Below are 21,213 nucleotides of genomic sequence, written 5' to 3'. Positions count from 1 at the left end.
GAATGTTTGGTAGAATTCCCCAGGAAAACCGTCCGGGCCTGGAGTTTTGTTATTTGGAAGGTCGTTTATCACTGACTCAATTTCTTCATAATTAATTGGCCTCTTTAAGGAATCAATTTCTTCTGGTTTCAATCTTGGTAGTTTATAGGTTTCCAGGAGGGATTCCATCTCTTCCAGATTGCTTAGTTTATTGGCATATAGCTGTTGATAAAAATTTCTAATAATCCTTCCAATTTCAATGGTGTTCGTCGTGACCTCTCCTTTTTCATTCATAATTTTAATAATCTGGGTCTTTTCTCTTTTCTTTTGGATAAGTGTTGCCAGTGGTCTGTCAATTTTATTGATTCTCTCCAAGAACCAGCTTCTAGTCCTGTTGATCTGCTCCACTGTACTTCTGGTTTCTGATTGATTGATTTCAGCTCTAATTTTGGTCAACTGCTTCCTCGTGCGTGGATTAGGCCTGTCCCTCTGTTGCTGTTCCAGCTTCTTGAGGTGAGAATATCAAAACTGCATTTTAGATTTTTCTATTCTTTTGAGTGAGGCTTGGATGGCTATGTATTTCCCCCTTAGGACTGCCTTTGCAGTATCCCATAGGTTTTGGACTGTTGTATTTTCATTCTCATTGGTCTCCATAAATTGTTTAATTTGATTTTTGATTTCCTGGTTTATCGAGTCATTCCTTAGCAGGATAGTTCTTAGTTTCCAAGTGTTTGAGTTTCTTCCAAATTTTTCCTTGTGGTTGAGTTCCAATTTCAGAGCGTTGTGGTCTGAGAATATGCAGGGGATAATTTCAATCTTTGGTATCAGTTGAAACCTGTTTTGTGTCCCAGAACATGGTCTATTCTTGAGAATGTTCCATGGGCATTAGAATAGAATGAGTATTCTTTGGTTCTGGGGTGTAGTGTTCTATATATATCTATGAGGTCCAACTCGTCGAGTATGGCATTCAAAGCCTTTGATTCTTTGCTTAGTTTTTGCCAGGGTGTTCTGTCTATTTCTGAGAGTGGAGTGTTGAGGTCCCCTACTATTAATGTATTTTTATCTATATGTCTCTTTATTCTGGTTAAGAGTTGGCTTGTGTATCTTGCTGCTCCCCTGTTGGGGGCATATATATTTATAATTGTCATATCCACTTGTTGAATACTTCCTTTAAGAATAATATAGTGCCCTTCTGCATCTCTAACTATAGTCTGTAGTTTAAAATCCAATTTATCTGATATGAGAATTGCTACCCCAGCTTTCTTTTGAGGTCCATTTGCGTGAAAGATGGTACTCCATCCCCTTACTCTCAGTCTGAATGCATCTTTGGGTTCGAAATGAGTCTCTTATAGACAGCAAATGGATGGGTCATATCTTTTTATCCAATCTGCAACCCTGTGTCATTTTATGGGATGGTTCAAACCATTTACATTAAGACTGAGTACTGAGAGATATGATTTTAATGATGCCATGTTGCCAGTAAAGTCTTTGTTTGTATTGGCCGTGACTTTCTGTTCTGTATCACTCTTGGGGCCTTTTTACTTTTATAGAACCCCCCTTAATATCTCCTGTAGGGCTGGTTTCGTGGTTACGAAATTGGTTAATGACTGGCGATTCTGAAATGTCTTTATTTCTCCATCAATTCTGAATGACAGCCTTGCTGGATAAAGGATCCTTGGCTGCATGTTTTTCTCTGAAAGAGCTTTAAATATGCTCCCCCAACCCTTTCTCTCATTCCAGGTCTGTGCAGACAGGTCTGACGTAATTCTGATGCCTTTGCCTTGGTACGTGAGAAATTTCCTTGCCCTGGCCGCTTTCAATACTGTATCCTTGGATCTAATATTTGCGAGTTGCACTATGACGTGACGTGGCGTAGGTTTGTCGTGGTTGAGCTTGGGAGGGGTCCTCTCTGCCTCTTGGACACGAATGTTTGTTTCCCTCGCTAGATTAGGGAAGTTTTCAGCTACAATTTGTTCAAATATCTCTTCTAGACCTCTGTTTTTCTCCACCCCCTCGGGGATGCCGATGATTCTAACATTGGATCGTTTCATTGAGTCAGTAATCTCCCGTAACCTACATTTGTGGGCGTGGATTTTTTTAAGACCATCTTCTATTTTTATTTTTTCCTCTGTTAATCCATCCTCCAATTCACTAACTCGTTCCTCTGCTTCTGTGACCCTGGCCGTCAGAGCCTCTAGTTTTGCCTGCATTTGGCTCATAGAATTTTTAATTTCTGTCAGATTCGCTCTCATTTCTGTCCTTAGGGATTCTATATTCTCAGTAACCTTTTCGTTAATACTTTTTTCAATTCTACTCATCATTTTGACCATCGTTACTCTGAATTTCATTTCTGATACTTTGCTTACATCCATATCCGTTATTTCTGTGGTAGAGGCCACAGACTCACTGTCTTTTCTTTGCTGAGGGGGGCTTCTCCTTCTTGTCATTCTGATGAGGAGAGGTTGCGGGGTTGTCCAGAGCCCAATTTATTGACTGAGTCCCAGGCCGTGCCCCTTGTTTTATAGGGATCTTAGGGATGTGGGCTTCTTCTTTAAAGATTTTATTTATTTATTTATGTGGCAGCCAACCAGTGAGAGATGGAACCGAAGCAGAGGAGTGGGAGAGGAAGAAGCAGGCTCCCAGCGGAGGAGCCCGATGAGGGACTCCTTTCCGGAACGCCGGGATCACGCCCTAAGCCGAAGACAGACGCTCAATGACTGCGCCACCCAGGCGCCCGGGTTGTGGGCTTCTTGATTTTTCAGCCTGCCTTCTGGGGGAGGGGCCTGCCGCGCCGATACTCAGGCAACCCTGTTTGGGTAGAGTCTCCGTGTCCCCTGTGAGGGGGGATGGGGATGGGCACTCTCTGAGCCGGTATTTCCAGGCTTTTGTTCTCTGGCGGCTTTCCCTGGTGGTTTGCTGTGCCTCTTCTGAGAGTCAGAGCAGCAGTGGCCGAATCTCAGCCTCTATTTCAGAACAGAGGGATTGCGGACCGTTCTCCACTGATGTTCTGGCCACTTTAACTCTGTTTCTGTTGGTGCTCCTCAACCCTGCAGCGTCCCGGGATGTGCGCCCCACACCCGGCGTCCCAGCCCTCACTTCCAGGGCCGGCGTCTCTGTCCTTTGTGTTTCTAACGCCGCCAGCCGCCAGCCGCCCCGCGCACTCCACTCTGGAAGCTCCCGGTCTCAGTCTGGATCCATTGAGCGCACCGGGATTCCGGTGTTCCTCAAGATGCCTGGTGGCGCGCACCCGGCTCACGGTCTCAGTCTGCTGTTTTGCGGGTGCCGTCCGCGAGCCCCGCCCGCTCCCCCGTGCAAGTGGCTACCGCTTCCCGGCGCCCGAACACGGCGGCTCCCTCCTCCTTCTGTTTATCTTCCGATATCTGTGCACGGTTTCATGGGTCCCCGCTTCGTACCTCAATACTCAGCGCTGGAGATGTTCATTTGTAGAGATCCAGATGCATCTTCCTGCGTCTCAGGCTGGTTCCGTGGTTGTTTAGGCTGGTCTGGTACCTATCTAGCTCGACTTGGGAGACCGGCTGAAAAAGGTGTCTCCTACTCCTCCGCCATCTTAACTCCTCCCTCCGGCATTAAATATTCTTAACTGAAACTGGAGTCTCAGCCTCCATCAGAACTACATTTCTTAGCTGACTTTTTATAACAAAGATTTTTTTTGTTTGGTTACTTTTTACCATCAAAATTGTCCTCAAAACGTGCTTCCCTTTATATACTTTATTTTTATTTTACCTATTTTTTATCTTACCTTTATATTCTCTATGTCAAGTTTTCTTAATTTTTACTTCTTCTAAGGGCCCTGGTTAGGTTTCATTTGTACGTTTAATCAAAAATAGTGCATTTCATTTGGCAATTAGAGCTTTTAGTTAACAATTAGAAAATAACATGGATTATCTATGTAATATTAGAAAGTTACTGCTTATCTAACCAAGTCTTATCATCTCATCTGTTGTGTATATCAACTCAATTTATTCTAAAAACAATTAACAATATATATATTTTAAAAATTTTGCATATAATCAAATGAGTTCCTTTCAGTGCACAACTCTGTGAGTTTTGATAAATGTATAGTTTGCATAACTACCACCACCATCAAGATGTAATTCTTTCACCCCCGCATGTTTCCCTGTGCTACCCCTTAGTTATCAACCCTTTCCCCATTTCAAACCTCAGCAACTGATGATCTGTCATCTTACAGCTTTGCCTTTTCCAGAATCACGTGCAACATTTAAAAATGGAAATGTGAAACATGCTAACACGTTTCAGTCACCATTTCCCATGAAAGTCACTATGCTCTGCCTGCCTGAGACCTATAAGGATTCTAGTTGAAGTTCCATGGACTGTTTCATCTCTGGCCAATCTCTGTGAACTCAAATGCTTTCTCAAGAAGTCAGTCATCTTAGATCTTTGATCAAAGTATTGTTGTAATGCTGTTTTGTATAAAAGTTGGTGCAGTTAAAAACAGTAAATAGTAATAGAATAGATTACACTTCTTATTTTACACTGCTTTTCAAAATTCAGACATGCCTTTATGACAGTCTGGACTGATGCCACACTCACTGACATGACTAAGGATTTTCTATAGAGTAATGTACCCATATATGTAGAATTCCTCCCACTTTCTCCACCTTCTCTTTCTCTTCTTGTCTCCACAACAGCATATGCACACTGAAGGAAGGTGGAAAATATTGATGAGCATAGCAGAGTTGGGAGGGGGACATAATCTAATTAGTATCAATTCTTGTACAATATAGAAATAGTTAACTATGATTGATATCTAGATCTACTTTAGACACCACAATAATAATTTGTGAATGGTTGTTACTTTTTCTTTCTTTTTTTTTTTTTTAAAGATTTTATTTATTTATTTGACAGAGAGAGACAGCCAGCGAGAGAGGGAACACAAGCAGGAGGAGTGGGAGAGGAAGAAGCAGGCTCCCAGCAGAGGAGCCTGATGTGGGGCTCGATCCCAGAACTCCAGGATCACGCCCTGAGCCAAAGGCAGATGCTTAATGACTGAGCCACCCAGGCGCCCCAGTTGTTACTTTTTCTTATATTCAAACATGACCTCTAACTTAAGTCTGTTTTGATCTTTATTATTTATTTAAAATATCACATCATATTTATTCTTTGCTTTGTAAGTTTTGCAGACCCTTAGCCAAAAAAATAATATTCTGATATAACCTCATCTTATCTGACTATTTGAATTAGTGTAAATGCTAAAAATAGATTTATAAAACAATTTCTGCCAGAGTTAAAAGGAAACTATTATTTCAGAAAATTGAGTAACTAAAAATTGACTTTTAATGGCAATTGTCTTGTAATTTATTTATAATTTTCTCTAACATTGCTAATCTCTGGAAGTCCAGTCGAAGTGAAACCTATATTTTTGTGCAGGTAGATAAGGCCCACTTTTCCAAAGTTTTCTGTGGCACTGAAATGAACATAAACGATTTCTCAAGTACCTTGTATGGAGACTGCTTAAATGAGGAGTACTTAGTCATGTATTCACACAGTAAACTCTTACTGAATATCTTTACTGCATCAGATTCAATACTAGGTACTGGGGATATGGAAAGGAGATTTCATTCTTTGCATTCAAAGAGTTCATAATAACAATCTCTAAAACACATGGTTTTAAATCCATATAATCTTTCTTTCCTTCACCAATCACATCTAAACAATCACGAAGCTCTGTCAATTTAACTCTCTAAGTCAGCCATTTTCAACACTGGCTGCACAGGTTAAAGCTTACCAGGGCACTTAAAAAAATATACTGATGCCTGGGTTGTACCCCCAGAGATATGACTTGGAAATTGCAGATGATTACAATGTGCAGCCAAGAGTAAGAATGACTGCTTTAGATCAGGACTTAGCAATTTTTCCTCCGAGGGACTAGATAGTAAATATTTTAGGCTTCAGGGCCTTTAGGATTTATGATCCTTGTTGCTACTACTCACTTCTGCCATTTGAGTACTGAAGTCATCATTGACAATATATGAACATATGAGTGTTCAATAAAGCTTTATTTATGGACACTGAGATTTGAATTTCATGTAATTTTCATGTGTCATGTAATATTCTTCTTGGTTTTTTCAACCATTTAAGAACATAAAAACCGGGGCGCCTGGGTGGCGCAGTCGTTAAGCGTCTGCCTTCGGCTCAGGGCATGATCCCGGTGTTCTGGGATCGAGCCCCACATCGGGCTTCTCCGCTGGGAGCCTGCTTCTTCCTCTCCCACTCCCCCTGCTTGTGTTCCCTCTCTTGCTGGCTGTCTCTGTCACATAAATAAAATAAAATCTTTAAAAAACAAACAAACAAAAAAAAAACATAAAAACCATTCTTAGTCCATAGGCTATACAAAAACAGGCAGTGGGTCTGATTTGGCCTATGGCTGTAGTTTTTTAATCCCTGCCCTAGAACAGCTCAGAAACCAAGGTGCTCATCAGAATTGCCTATATCTTTTATAAAAGTGCCTGGCCTTGCTCTTGGGGATTCTAATTCAGGAGGTCTGGATGGGATCAGGGGATTTTATGGGGTAAGCAGGGTTTAAGAATCCCTGTTCTAAAGATTCATTGTATGGTTCTCTTCTGAGCCTCCACCACCATTTTCCCATTTCAGGTGTTTATTACCTTGCACCTGCACTATGGTGATAGCATCTACCTATGTTTCCAGTCTTCATGCTCACTAATTTATCTTCTTCATTGTCACATTTTTTTTTTTTTTTTTACCTCTTGCTTCCAACCTTCCAATGGCTTCTGCTTCCTACAGGACAAAGTTCATATTCTCTAGCAAGTCATACAATGGTTTTTATTATCTGGCTTTCGTTCATGAAGTTCTGTCTTCATACTCTTGGTTCTTGGAAAAAGGGCTACTTGCAGTTCACATGGCACTATTTCTTGTTGGTACATTTGGGCTCATGTTGGTCCCCCTGCCTGGAAAGCCCTCTTTTGCTGGCACCATATCTACTTGTTCTTCAAGATATGGGAGTATTCTTCATTTCCTTTGTCTTCATGTCTGGGTTAGATGTCTGAATTAGATGACCCTTCCCGGAGTTCTCATGGCCCATCTGTTTAACTTTTGCCTAATATGTATCACATAACATTGAAATAATCTGTTTATAAATAAATAATTTCAGATAGGGAACCCAGGTATATCTTTTTATCATAGCACTTAATGCAGTACTTAACATGTAGTAGATGCTCAAGAAATGCTTATTGATCTGAACACTGTAAAGAAAGCAGGACAGGTAATATTTTTCCCATTGTACGATAAGAGAACTGAGGCTCTGAGGCAATGAATGACATCCTCAGGGTTCACCTAACTACTAAGTCAGGGAGCCAAGGAGTTTCTGGTTTCTTACTGCCATCTGCAGGCCTTCCCCCTTCTCCCTGCAGGCCATTCCAGATGCTTCTTTATACAGCCGCAGGCCATCTGGGGATGTGACAGTTACATGAGGTTGTCAAATAAACACTAGGCTGGTAGTTATGAACTGGCCCCAAATTGCAGCTTTTTTTACTAATTAGGGATATGGACCCCTGTTTTCTAGTCTGAAAAATAAGGAGATTCAATTAGAATAATTTTAAGATTGTTCTCAATTCTTAAAAAAATTAATTTCTGTCAAGTAGTTATTTTTACTTAATTTATCTCCAAGCCCGTTTATTAGTTAGAACCTGATACCAAGCTAAAACGTTAATGTGAAGTAATTTGTTCAGAGAGTCCCTGCAACCTGGTGGTAGAATAGGAAATGAACCTGTTACTTTTCTGTTGCCACCCTGATAAATTACCACAAATTTAGTAGCTTAAACCAACACAAGTTTATTATCTCACGGTTCTGTAGGTCAGAATTCTGGGTGGCTCAGTTGGCTTCTCTGTTTAGTTTCATGAGGCTGAAATAAAACTGGCAGCTGGCCTGGGCTCTTATCTGGTGGCTCTCAGAATCAGCCTTCAGGGTGACGCAAACTGTTGGCAGAATTCAATTCTATGTGGTTGTAGGACTGAGGAGCCTGTTTCCTTGTTAGCTCTCTGCCAGACGCTGTGCACAGCTTCTGAGGCCACCCATATGCTTTGGCTTGTGGCTCTCTGTTTTCACCTTCAAAACCAGCAACAGGGGTAAACTCACTGATCTCTTCTGTTGGGTCTCTTCTGTTTTCCTGCCTTTCTCTTTTCTTCTTTAGGGCTCATGTGATTATATTGTGTCTACCTGGTTAATCCAGAATAATCTCCACTTATTAAGGCCAGCTGATTGGTAACCTTAATTACAATGGGTGTCTTTTTTTTTTTTTAACTTAATACCTCCTGGAAATCGCTTTATACAGTTCATAGAAATCTTCCTTTTTTTTTCTTTTTTACATAAATTTTAATTGGTTAATATACACTGTAATATTAGTTTCAGGTGTATAATATAATGATTCAACACTTTCATACATCACCCAGTGCTCATCACAAGTGCACTCTTTAATCCCATCACCTATTTCACCCATCCCCCTACCCACCTTCCCTCTGGTAACCATCAGTTTGTTCTCTATGGTTAAGTGTCTGTTTCTTGCTTTGCCTCTCTCTCTCTCTTTTTTTCCTTTGCTCATTTGTTTTGTTTCCTAAATTCCACGTGAATGAAATCATATGGTATTTGTCTTTCTCTGACTGACTTATTTTGCTTAGCAAAATACTCTTCAGCTGCATTCATGTCATTGCAAATGGCAAGATTTCATTCTTTTTGATGGCTAATATTGCATTTTATATATACACACACACACACATATATATATTCCATTATATATATATATGTATATGTATATATACACATATATGTATATGTATACGTACATATATGTGTATCTTTTTTATCCATTCATCAGTTAATGGACACTTAGGCTGCTTTCATAATTTGGCTACTGTAGATAATGCTGCTATAAACATCAGGGTGCATCTATCCCTTTGAATTAGTATTTTTGTATTCTTTGGGTAAATACTAAGTAGTGCAATTGCTGGTTCGTAGAGTAGCTCTATTTTTTTTTAAAGGTTTATTTATGTATTTATTTGAGAGAGAGAGAGAGAAAGAGAGAGCCAGCGAGAGAGGGAACACAAGCAGGGAGAGTGGGAGAGGAAGAAGCAGGCTCCTAGCAGAGGAGCCTGATGCGGGGCTTGATCCCAGAACGCTGGGATCATGCCCTGAGCCGAAGGCAGACGCTTAAGGACTGCACCACCCAGACACCCCCATAGCTCTATTTTTAACTTTTTGAGGAACTCCATACTGTTTTCCAGAGTGGCTGTATCATTTGAATTCCCACCAACAGTGCAAGAAGGTTCCTTTTTCTCCACATCTTCGCCAATACTTTTTGTATCTTGCATTTTTTATTTCGGCCATTCTGACAAGTATGAGGTGATATCTCATTGTGGTTTTCATTTGTATTTCTCTGATGGTCAGTGATGTTGAGCAAGTTTTCATGTGTCTGTTGGCCCTTGGATATCTTTGGGAAAATGTCTACACATGTCTTTTGCCCTTTTTAAAATTGGATTATCTGTTATTTGGATGTAGAGTTTTATAGGTTCTTTATATATTTTGGATACTAACCCTTTATCAGATATGTTATTTGCAAATAGCTTCTCTCATTCCATAGGTTGCCTTTTAGTTTTGTTGATTGTTTCCTTCACTGTGCAGAAGTTTTTATTTTGATGAAGTCCCAATAGTTTATTTTTGTTTTTGTTTCCCTTGCCTCATGAGACATATCTAGAAGGAATTCACTGTGGCCCATATCAAAGAGGTTACTGCCTGTGTTCTCTTCTAGGATATTTATGGTTTCAGGTCTTATATTTAGATCTTTAATCCATTTTAAATTTCTTTTTGTGTTTGGTGTAAGAAAGTGGTCCAGTTTCATTCTTTTGCTGTCCAGGTTTTCTAACACCATTTGTTGAAGAGACTGCCTTCTTCCCATTGCACACTCTTCCCTGCTATGTTGAAGATTAACTGACCATATAATTGTGGGTTTATTTCTGGGTTTTCTATTCTGTTCTGTTGATCTATGTGTGTACCTTTGTGCCAGTACCATACTGTTTTGATTACTACAAACTTTGTTGTATATCTTGAAATCTGGGATTGTGATACCTCCAGTCTTGTTGTTCTTTCTCAAGATTGCTTTGACTATTTGAGGTCTTTTGTGGTTCCATACAAACTTTAGGATTGTTTGTTCTCGCTGTGTAAAAAATGCTGTTGGTATTTTGATAGGGACTGCATTAAATCTGTAGACTGTTTTGGGTAGTATAGACATTTTAACAATATTTGTTCTTCCAGTGGAATGTCTTTCCATCTCTTTGTGTCATCTTCAATTTCTGTCATCAATGTTTTATAGTTTTTAGAGTACAGGTCTCTCTCATCTCATTCCTAGGTATCTTATTGTTTTTGGTGTAATTATAAATGGGATTGTTTTCTTAATTCTTTCTGCTTCTTCATTATGGTGTATAGAAATGGAACAGATTTCTGTACATTGAATTTGTATCCTGAGACTTTATTGAATTTGTTTTTTGGTTCTAGCAGCTTCTTGGTAGTCTTTGGTTATTTTATATAGAGTATCATGTCATCTACAAAGAGTGAAAATTTGATTTCTTTCTTACCCATTTGGATGTCTTTTATTTCTTTTTGTTGTCTGATTGCTGAGGTTAGGACTTAAAGTAAATACTATGTTAAATAACAGTGGTGGGATTGGACATCCCTGTCTTGTTCCTGACCATAGAGGAAAAGGTCTCAGTTTTTGCCCATTCAGGATGATATTTGCTGTGGGCTTTTCATAGCTGGCCTATATTATGTTGAGGTATATTCCTTCTAAACCTACTTTGTTAAGGGTTTCTACCATGAATGGATATTGTATTTTGTCAAATGCTTTCTCTGCATCTATTGAAATGATCATATGGTTCTTACACTTTCTTTTAGTAATGTGGTGTATCACGTTGATTGATTTGTGAATATTGAACCACCCTTGCAATCCAGGAATAAATCCAGCTTTATTGTGGTGAGTGATTTTTTAATGTATTGTTAGATATGGTTTGCTAGTATTTTATTGAGAGTTTTTGCATCCATGTTCATCAGGAATATTGGCCTATAGTTCTCATTCTTAGTAGAGATTTAGTCTGGTTTTGGTATCAAGGTAATGCAGACCTCAGAATGAATTTGGAAGTTTTCCTTTTTCTATTTTTTGGAACAGTTTGAGAAGAATAGGTATTGACTCTTCTTTAAATGTTTGGTAGACTTCACCTGTGAAGCCATCTGGCCCTGGAGTTTTGTTTGTTGGGAGTTTTTTGATTACTGATTCAATCTCTTTGCTGGTTATTGGTCTATTCAAGTTTTCTATTTCTTCCTGTTTCATTTGGTAGTGTACACATGTCTAGGAATTTGTCCATTTCTTTCAGGTTGTCCAATTGGTTGGCATATAGTTTTCATATTTTGTATTTTCATATTTATATTTTCATAGTTTATATATCAATGGCGTTGGTTGTTATTTCTCCTCTCTCATTTGTGATTTTATTTATTTAGGTCCTTTCTTTTTTTTGATAAGTCTGGCTAGAAGTTTATCAGTTTTACTATTTTTTTGTCAAAGAAACAGCTCCTGGTTTCATCAATCTATTCTGTTGTTTTTCAGTTTCTATATCATTTATTTCTGCTAGGAACTTTATTATTTCCTTCCTTCTGCTGGCTTCATTTGTTGTTCTTTTTCTAGCTTTTTTTTGGTGTAAGTTTAGGTTGTTTTTTTGAGATTTTTCTTGCTTCTCAAAGTAACATCCACAGTGTCTTTTCACAGCAGTGCCTTGAATAGTATGTGATTGAATAGCCAGGGAATGGGAATCTTGGGGGACATCTTTAGAATTATGCCTACCATAAAGCCCAAATTACCTGATTTTTAAACAAAGATGCTAGCTATCATTATTTATTTCTTAATACAAGTTTGTTTTTCTTGGTATTAAGTAATGTTTAACACATCCCTTATTTACATAATTTACAGACATACCACACACACCTCATATATTAGATAATACATATTTAAAATATCTTTTTGGTAGAGAAGTTATTAGGGCCATCTCTCTGTTAATTCATCAAATGTTTATTAGATATATACTTTGTGCCAGTAACACAGGTTCTGAGTGCTGAGGATACAATGATATAAAAGTTGGAAATTTTACATACAAAGGACACATACTTTTGTTTGTCTATCACATATTTATCTAGGACTTATGTGTCAGGGACTCTTCTAGGTTATGGAAATACTATGGTGAAATAAGACACATTGCTTTCATGGAGAGTATATCATATGTGGGAAATCGGAAACTAAACATGAACAAATGAATAGATAATACTTTGTTGGGTGTTTTTTAATACCATGAGAAAAAGTAAAGCAGAGTAAAAGAATAGAGAGTGATAAGATTGGGGAGTAGAGGAGTTGTAGAGTGCTGTTTTAGATAGGGTAGCCAGGGAAGATTTTTAAAGGTAGAGACTCGAGTATTAGAAAATTTTAGTTGGGAAGAGAGGAAAAAGGCCAACGGTGACCACCCAGTGAGATAAATGCTATGAGAGAAGTGAAGATATATATGAGAGAATAGGGGCATGCAGAGGGCTAGCATCTATGTCAAAGTCCAGGGAAGCCTGGAGGAGGAGTTGATACCTAAGTCAACACTTGAAAGATGGGTGTGAATTAGTAAGACACTTGCATGGAGGAAAAGCATGTTCAAGGCAAAGTGAGCAGCACATGGGAAAACATATGTTAGAAGAGGCAGAAAGAAAATTGTATATGGTTCAGAATGGCTGTGCTTGTAGCTTGTGGTTTTATAACATCGCTGGAAGCAGTGTGAAATACAAATATGGAAATGGCAAGACTAAAGGAAGGGAGAACTACAGCCACACTATATGAAGACTAGACCAAGGTGGCTCTGATGGGGATAAAAGGAGTGGCAGAATCTTGAGATAACATGGGCATGCAATCAATAGGATTTAAAAGTCTTCTGGATGTGGACCCTGAAAAGAATGGAATTAAGTGTCTGTCATCGTGGATTTGTTATAGTAATTCATGGAGATAGGAAATACTGGAGGAAGAATAAACTTGGGGTCAAAGTTAAGGAGTTTGGTTTTCGACATCTTGAATCTGGGTTCTCAAGGGATAATTTTTTTAAAAGACTTTGTTTATTTATTGAAGAGAGAACAAGAGAGTGCATGCACAAGCAGGAAGAGTGGCAGAGGGTGAAGGAGAAGCAGACTCCCCGCTAAGCAGGGAGCCTGACGCTGGGCTTCATCCCAGGGTCCTGGGTTCATGACCTGAGCTGAAGGCAGACACTTAACCAACTAAGCCACCCAGGTGCCCCTCTCAAGGGCTAATTTAATGAACACTTTCAACAGGCAAAATTGGATATTCTTGTTTGGAGCTCAGACTGAAAAAATTAGAGATTGTCATCATATTAGTGGTAGTTGAAACCACAGACATGAATGAAATCACCCAGGGAAAATGTACAGAACAGGGAGAGAAAATGGGCTAAAGAGAGAGGGGAAAAAGAACCTGCAAGGGAAACTAAGAATTGACTTAAGAGGTAAGTAGTATCACAGAAGCTGAGAAAATTTCAATAATTCTTTTTAATACCTTAAAAAATCTACTATATCTTCTGACATGACAAAATAATTAAGCAACAAAGATTAAGCAATTCAAGTAACAAAGAATACCATCCTTGCCCTGACTTCTTACTCTGCTTTCCCATAACAATACAGATCCAGTGGAAAGTTTTGTAGTACACACAAAAAGTAAGAACTCATGGAAAATTAAAAATCACCGAAATGAATGGTTCATAAGAGTGCTTTTCAAAGAGTGATAGAGGATCAACTGCATTACAACCAGTTGAGGTATGTATGAAAATGAATGTTCCCAATGTCTATCCCAGGTCCTGCTTAGTCAGAATTTCTGCTGTGAACAAGAAGCATGCGTTTTAAACAAGTTTCCCATGTGATGTTTATGTATGTTTATCAACTGAAAACCAACGGTCTTCAAGAAACAATAACTTTTCAAATGTTGAAATCTTCTGGGGCACCTGGGTGGCCCAGTTGGTTAAACCTCCAGCTCCTGATTTCAGCTCAGGTTATAATCTTAAAGTGATGAGATTGAGCCCCTTGTGGGGCTTTGTGCTCAGTGTTGGTGTTTTCCTTCATTGTGCAAAAGCTTTATTTTTTGTAGGCCTAATAGTTTCATTTTGCTTTTGTTTTCCTGACAGATGAGACATATTTAGAAAAATGTTTCTGCGGCTGATGTCAAAGAAGTTACTGCCTATGTTTTCTTCTAGGACTATTACGGTTTCAGGTCTCACATGTAGGTCTTTAATCCATTTTAAGTTTATTTTTGCGTATAGTGTAAGAAAATGGTCCAGGTTCACTTTTTTGCCTATAGCTGTCCAGTTTCCCCAGCTCTACTTATTGAAGACTGTCAATTTCCCATTGTATATTCTTGCTTCCTTTGTCATAGATGAATTAACCATAAAAGTGTGAGGTTATTTCTGGACTCCCTATACTGTTCTATTGATCTGTGTGTCCGTTTTTTTTGTGCCAGTACCATACTGTTTTGATTACTTTGTAGTACAATCTTGAAATCTGGGATTGTGATACCCCCAGCATTGTTTTTCTTAAAATTGCTGTTGTTATTTGGGGTCTTTTGTGGTTGCATACAAATTTTAGTATTATTCTAGTTTCGTGAAAAATGTTGTTAGTATTTTGATAGGGATTGCATTAAATCTGTAGATTGTTTTGGATAGTATGGATTTTTTAACAATATTTTTTCTTCTAATCCATGAAATTGGAATATCTTTCCATTTATTTGGGTCATCTTCAGTTTCTTTCATCAATGTTTTATAGTTCTCAGAGTACAGATCTTTCACCTCTTTGCTTAAGTTTATTACTAGGTATTTTATTATTTTTGGTACAATTGTAATGGGATTGTTTTCCTAATTTCCCTTTCTGCTACTTCATTATTAGTGTATAGAAATGTAACAAATTTTTGTATATTAATTTTGTATCCTATCACTTTACTGAATTCATTTTTTAGTTTTAGTAATTTTTGGGTTGAGTCTTTAGAGTTTTTGCTGTATAGTATCATGTCATCAGCAAATAGTGGACAGTTTTGCTTCTTCCTTAGTAATTTGGATGCCTTTCATTTCTTTTTGTTGTTTGATTCCTATAGCTAGGACTTCCAGTACAGTGTTGAATAAAGGTGTTGAGAGTTGACATCCTTGTTCCTGATCTTAGAAGAAATGCTCTCAGCTTTTCACCATTAAGTATGATGTTAGCTATGAGATTTTAACATATGGTCTTTATTATGTTGAGGTATGTTCCCTCTAAACCTACTTTGTTGAGGGTTTTTTATCATGAATGAATGTTGTACTTTGTCAAATGCTTTTTCTGCATCTATTGAGATGATCTTATGGCTTTTATCCTTTCTCTTGTTAACTGATTGGTGAATATTGAGCTACTCTTGCATCCCTGGAATAAATGCCACTTGATTGTGGTGAATGAATTATTTCTTACAAAGTATTGTTGGATTCAGTTTGCTAATAATTTGTTGAGGATTTTTGCATTTATGTTCATCAGAGATATTGGCCTGTAGTTTTCTTTTCTTTTCTTTTTCTTTCTTTTTTTTTTTTTTTTTGTAGTGTCTTTATCTGGGTTTGGTATCAGGGTAACTCTGGCCTCATAGAATGAATTTGAAAGTTTTCCTTCCTCTTCTACTTTTTAAAATAGTTTGAGAATAATAGATATTAACTCTTTAAATGTTTGATAGAATTTGTCTGTCAAGCTGTCTGGTCCTGGAGTTTTGTTTGTTGGGTATTTTTAAACTGCTGATTAAATTTCATTTCTAGTAATCAGTCTGTTCAATTTTCTATTTCTTCCTGTTTCGGTTTTGGAAGGTTATGTTTCTAGGAATTTATCCATTTCTTCTAGGTTGTCCGATTTGTTTTCATATAATTTTTCATAATATTCTTATAATACTTTGTATTTCTGTGGTGTCAGTTATTATCTCTCTTCCTTCATTTCTGATTTTATTTATTTTAGTCCTCTCTTTTCTTGCAATAAATCTGGCTAAAGGTTTATCAATTTTGTTGATCTTTTCAAAGAACCAACTTCTGGTTTCATTGATCAGTTCTTTTTTTTTTATAATAATATTTTTTATTATATTATGTTAGTCACCATACAGTACATCCCTGGTTTTTGATGTAAAGTTCCATGATTCATTACTTGTGTATAACACCCAGTGCACCATGTAATACATGCCCTCCTTAATACCCATCACCAGCCTATCCCATTCCCCCATCCTCCTCCCCTCTGAAGCCCTCAGTTTGTTTCCCAGAGTCCATAGTCTCTCATTGTTCATTCCCCCTTCTGTTTACCCCCCTTTCTTCTTCCCTTTCTTCTACCAATCTTCCTACTTATGTTCCATAAATGAGTGAAACCATATGATAATTGTTTTTCTCTGCTTGACTTATATTGCTTAGCGTTATCTCCTCCAGTCCTGTCCATGTTTAATTCTCAGCCATCAAAAAGAACGATTTCTCATCATTGATCATTTCTATTGGGTTTTTTTAGTCTCTATTTCATTTATTTCTGCTCTAACCTCTATTATTTCCTTTCTTTTACTGGCTTTGGGCTTGTCTGTTCTTTTTCTAGCTCCTTTAGGTATAAAGTCAGGTTGTTCATTTGAGATTTTTCTTGCTTCTTGTTATAATCTGCCTTCTTAGAATAGCTTTGCTCCATCCCCAAATTTTTGGACCATTGTGTTTTCATTTTCATTTGTCTCTGTATTTTTTATTTCCTCTTTAATTCTTTGGTTGATCTATTCATTGTTTAGTAGCATGTTATTTAACCTCCATGTATTTGTGTTCTTTCCAGATTTTTTTCTTGTGATTATTTCCAGTTTCATACCCATTCTAAACACATTATATCTCCCCCCACCATGTTTTATGTATAGGATATCATACTTTACATATTTTAATTTTGTGAATCCCTTGACTGATTTTTATAGATTGAATTGATTTTACTGCTTTTGTGCTTTAACCTCCATACTGGTCTTATATCTACTATTTTTATTATGTTTGTATTTACCTTTGAAATTTTTTCCTTTCATAATTTTCTTTCTGCTGATTATAGCCTTTCCTTTCCGCTTAAAGAATGCCCTTAAATGTTTTTGTAAGACTGGTTTAGTGTTGATGAACTTAGGTTTTATTTATCTGGGAAACTCTATCTCTTCTTCTATTCCTAATGATAGACTTGCTGGATAGAATATTCTTGGTTGCAGTTTTTTCCTTTCAGCGTTTTGAATATATCATGCCACTCTCTTCTGGCTTATGAAGTTTCTGCTAAAAATTAACTGATGAGTTGGGGCGCCTGGGTGGCTCAGCCATTAAGCATTTGCCTTCAGCTCAGGTCATGATCCCAGGGTCCTTGGATTGAGCCCCACATTGGGCTCCCTGCTTGGTGGGAAAGCCTGATTCTCCCTCTCACACTCCCCTTGCTTATGTTCCCTGTCTCGCTGTCTCTCTCTGTCAAATAAATAAATAAAATCTTAAAAAAATTAACTGATGACCTTATAAAGTTTCCTTTCTATGTAACTATTTTCTTTTCTCTCCTTTAAAAATTCTGTCACTACTTTTTGCCATTTTAATGATTACATGTCTTGGTGTGGCCCTCTTTGTGTTGATTTTATTGGGGGTTCTCTGTGCATCCTGGATCTGGATGTTTATTTCCTTCCCTGGATTAGGGAAGTTTTCAGCTTTTTTTTTTTTTTTAATAAATTTTCTTCCCCCTTTTCTCTCTTTTCTTCTGGGATCCCTATAATGCAAATGTTATTATGTTTGATGATGTCACTGAGTTCCCCTAACCTATTTTCATTTCTTATTATTCTTTATTCTTTTTGCTGTTCAGCTTGGATGCTACCCCTTACTTTGTCTTCCAAGTCTTCTGCCTCCTCTAATCTGCTATTGATTCCTTCTAGTGTATTTTTAATTTCAGTAATTGAGTTATTTGTCACTGATTTGTTCTTTTTTATATTTTCTATCTCTTTTTTGAAGGTCTCACTGAGATTCTCCACTCTTTTCTCAAGTCCAGTAAGTATCTTTATGACCATTACTTTGAATTCTTTATCAGGCATATTGCTTATCTTCATTTCATTTAACTTTTATGCTGCGGTTTTGTCCTGTTCTTTCATTTGGGACATATTCCTTTGTCTCCTCATTTTGTCTAACACACTGAGTTTATTTCTACTTATTATGAAAGTCAACTACATCTCCAAATCTTGAAAGTAGTGGCCTTATGAATAAGAAGTCCTGTGGTGCCCTGTAGTGCAATGTCTCCTGTTCACCAGAACCAGGTACTTCAGGGTGTCTCCTATGTGGGTTGTATGCACCCTAGTGTTGTGGCTGAGACTCATTTGCCTCCAGTCCAGTCAGTTGCAATGGCCCACTTTGCATGTTGTAAGTGCATGAGGCAGGGTTTGGTCCCTGTTCTGTTAAGGGGCGAGTCTGAGGCTTCCATGGGCTTATCATTGAGCAGTGTCAGCAGTAGATCAGATGCCTGCCCTTAGCCTGTTTGCTGGAGCTGTAGTCACACCAAACTATAGGTTCTCTCTGTGCTGCCCTCTGAGAGATTTTTTTGGGGGGGCAGGGCCAGCAGTCAGATCATATGTCTGGCCCCAGTTTGTCTTCTGGGGCTTCAGTGGAATGGGTGCATGTGGTTATCTTTCACTCTCCTCAGGGCAAGGGTTTCTTTGGAGTAGTGCTGGCCCCTAATGGGGCTGCTTGCAGATTGTGACATGGCAGGAGCCCCTTTGGAGGGACTTACTCCTGCTAAGTGGTTGGATCTGCAGGAGAATGTGAGTACAGAGAATGCAGTGTTAGCAAGGTAGGTGTTCATACTGGTTTCTGCAAGTGTCCCACTATCTAGGCTGGGGGTAGGGGAGAGATACGGTAATAACGGCTAATAACTCTTTTTTTTTTTTTTTGAGAAGTATCCTAAAGTTTCCTGCCCCTACAGCACATGTTCTGAAATTAATAAACAAATCTTTTCATATACCCCAGGTACTTTTTAAACTTCTGTTTCTATACTATATCTCTGACAGGGTTATTTGTTATGCTGCCTTCTTAAGGGCATGGACTCAGTTTCCTGTCACCCTCTGGTTCTCCTAGAGTGAAGCCTGATGATTTTTAAAGTACCCAGAGTTAAGCCCTACTGATTGTAAAACCTCCTGAAGTTAAGACCCACTTGTTTTTAAAGCCAAATGCTAAGGTACTCATCTTCCCAGTGTAGGTCCCCCATGTCTGGGGTGCCTGGCGTAGGGTCTGCTCCTCTCCCTTCTCTGTGCTTGTGGTACCCCTCCTGTTTGTGGTTAGTCTCTCAAGGAGTTTGGTTCCAACTGCATCTCCACCCCTCCTACCCTTTGCTATGTGGCTTCCTCTCTATAATTAACTGTGGAAATCTGTTCTGTTAGTCTTTGGGTATTTTCTGGGTTGGTTGCACTAATGTGGCTGTTATCTAGGTGTGTCTGTGGGATGGGGGGAGCTTAGGATCCTTCTATTCCACCATCTTCCCAGAAATCCAGCCCTATTTAGGTCTTTCTTAATTTCTTTCAGTAATGGTTTGCAGTTTCCTGAGTGGGAATTTGTGCATCTTTCATGAGGCTTGCCCCTAGGTATTTGATGTTTTTGATGCTGATGTTAATTGGTATTACTAAACATTTTTATTTTCTAGTTGTTTACTACTGATATATTGATGTGTTGTTCATTTGTGTGTGTGTGTTCCCCTAATGTCCAAGAGTCTTGCTAAATCCACTTAATTCTAACCAGTAACCTGTAACTTCTTTGGGATTTTTTATTTATATAATAATGTCATCTGTAAATAATGAGAGTTTTATTTTTTTCTTTCCCATATTGTAACTTCTATTTCTTTATCTTGTCCTATTTGCTTTGGTTAAGGTTCAAATATACTGTTAAATAAAAATGGTGCTAGAGGGCCTTCTTATTTTGATGTAGATCTCAGAGAGATGTTTCCAACATTTCACCATTAAAGATGATGTTTGTTATACTTTTTTTGTAGATATACTTTATCTTGTAGACTTTTACCAGATTTTCTCTTCTTCATCTATTACGAGAATTATATGGGTTTTTTTTCTTCTTTTATTCTTTTAATGTGAGAAATTACATTGATTGATTTTCAAATGTTAGGTTATCTTTGAATTCCTGAAATGTAACCAATTTTGTTATGATATAATAGTCTATTTACACAATACTGGCTTCAGTTTGTATATACATACATATATATTTTACCATATATATATTTAGACTTGTTCATGAAAGAGATTAGACCATACATTTTATTTCCTTGAAAAATTCAGTTTTGATATTAAGGTTATAGTGGTCTCTTTGCTTGACTTTGTGTCTTAAATATTTCACTATTCCCCAGAGAGTCTGTCTTTTTGAAGCTCTCTTACCTTTATTTCATTGTCATTTTTACTTGGGTGCATGGGAAGAAAGATAGTAGAGCATTCTCTGTGTTCTGATTAGGCCTCAGTTTTAGGCAGGCACCGAAAACCTAGGTTTTAGGGGTATGGCCTTCACTGGTGTTCTGCATCTTCTGTAGATGTGGTATTGGACTGAATCCTTTCTCCATTCTCAGGAGTAGAGCTTCTTGGCCCCTATCCCCCTTGTTTCTGTCTCTTAGATGCAGTGGGTTTCTACCAATGCTCTCTGGCCAGTTTTTATATACTTTCCCCTGATGTTTAAGCTTTTGTTCCGTAGGGGAGATCAGGGAGATAGGTCTGGATGTTTTGGTAGCGGCTGTTATTCCCTTCTCCAGAAATGACCATGAAGAATGAAAGATCTCTCCCTCTCTCTCTCCCTCATTCCTTCCCTCCCTTCCATGTAAGGATAAAGTGAGAAGGCAGCTGTTTGCAAGAATCCGGCCATGCTGGCACCTTGATGTTGGATTTCTAGCTTCCAGAACTGTGAGAAAATAAATTTCTGTTGTTCGAGCCACTCAGTCTATGGCGTTTTGTTATTGAAATCCAAGACGACTAATAGAGTTGTTCATATGATTTTTACTTGCATCTGCTCCAGATAAGCAAATGCTCAGCTCCAGTTTCTCCCTGCAGGTGCCAGTCTCTCTTACTTTGCAATTAGTTGTTCTGTGACCTCAGTTCTATGACAGCTTCAAGAAAAATA

At 38.1% G+C, this 21,213-nt stretch overlaps 1 long non-coding RNA gene across 1 annotated transcript in view; it reads left to right on the top strand.

The window, feature by feature from the left end:
* LOC148109479 (uncharacterized) overlaps nucleotides 1-21,213 on the top strand; it is an 86,905-nt gene that overhangs the window by 28,319 nt on the left and 37,373 nt on the right. The window contains exon 2 of the long non-coding RNA XR_015725828.1: nucleotides 13,733-13,864. This is a non-coding gene — a long non-coding RNA (uncharacterized LOC148109479). The remainder of the gene's footprint in view (nucleotides 1-13,732; nucleotides 13,865-21,213) is intronic.

This window comes from Ursus americanus, chromosome 9 (assembly GCF_024610735.1).
Source record: "Ursus americanus isolate L20-20 chromosome 9, mUrsAme1.1.p, whole genome shotgun sequence".
Lineage (NCBI taxonomy): Eukaryota > Metazoa > Chordata > Mammalia > Carnivora > Ursidae > Ursus > Ursus americanus.
Note: the sequence above shows the minus strand (reverse complement) of the source record. Positions and strands in the feature narration are given on the sequence as shown.